This window comes from Tupaia chinensis, unplaced genomic scaffold (genome assembly GCF_000334495.1).
Source record: "Tupaia chinensis unplaced genomic scaffold, TupChi_1.0 Scaffold143886_1, whole genome shotgun sequence".
NCBI lineage: Eukaryota > Metazoa > Chordata > Mammalia > Scandentia > Tupaiidae > Tupaia > Tupaia belangeri.
Genome location: NW_006203737.1, coordinates 319,098 through 320,015, shown reverse-complemented (window position 1 = coordinate 320,015; position 918 = coordinate 319,098). Strand labels below are relative to the sequence as shown.

General features: G+C 49.6%; 2 pseudogenes; both read right to left on the bottom strand.

Moving 5' to 3' along the window:
- The window catches only part of LOC102481113 (60S ribosomal protein L19 pseudogene), a 4,260-nt pseudogene extending 3,951 nt beyond the window's left edge, over positions 1 to 309 (bottom strand).
- A 60-nt stretch (positions 310 to 369) lies between these two features.
- LOC102480688 (protein transport protein Sec61 subunit beta pseudogene) lies at positions 370 to 681 on the bottom strand (annotated as a pseudogene).
- Between the last annotated feature and the right edge of the window lie 237 nt (positions 682 to 918).

Below are 918 nucleotides of genomic sequence, written 5' to 3'. Positions count from 1 at the left end.
GGTTTTTGCTATAGGGCACATGCGCTCACCAGAGACAGAGAGAGACAGAGAGACAGAAAGCGAGAAATCACCCCCCAGGGGGGATGGCCACACCTCAATCCCTTCTTTTCCATTCTCCTCTCGGGATCTTGGGCACGCACGCACGCACACGCACCCGGCGTGAGTTTTAAGCCACCAGGTCCAGGACGCAAACCACGGTTGACTAGGTGGGAGTCCAGCGACATAGCCATTACACTAACTGCTGGTTCCCTAAAATCAATTCTTAAGTTCCCTGTAAAACCGAAAGCTTACAGAACATTTCTTTCTCATGAACAGAAAATCACTATACTTTTGATCCAAGATAGATACGTTAGGGTTTTTCCTTCTTCTTCAGATGACAGATGAATGTAGCTGAATGTATGGACGAGTGTACCGGCCCCACATGTACAGCCTAAATTCAGAAGTGGTGAACAGGAGACTCATAACCAACACAGGAACGGGGCCAACTGTCAGCCCTGGTGAACCCGTGCGCAATGGCACATCCCCCAGTGCCTGCTGAGGTTGTGCAGCCAGCACTCCTTGCCTCACAGCTAATATTTTTCCTTGCCGCACAGTGGATCCTGTAGCCCAGGCAACCACTGCTTTGTTGGAAAAGCTTCCTGAGGATCCCACATCAGTGCCACTGGGGTTCGGACAAGGCATGCTGCAAACTGGCAGGGTGCTGAAGCAGACAGCCAGAAAGTCCTAGATCCCCCAAAAGACCAGAAACTGGATTATTTTTTTATATGTAAATATCCAGTGGATCTAGCACCAATTGTTGAAAAGGCCATATTTGCTTCATTGTAGTGACTTTGCCCTATGTCAAAGATGGGTCGACTGGGACCAGCAGTTAGCGTAATGGCTATGTCGCTGGACTCCCATGTAGTCGACCGCAGTTCA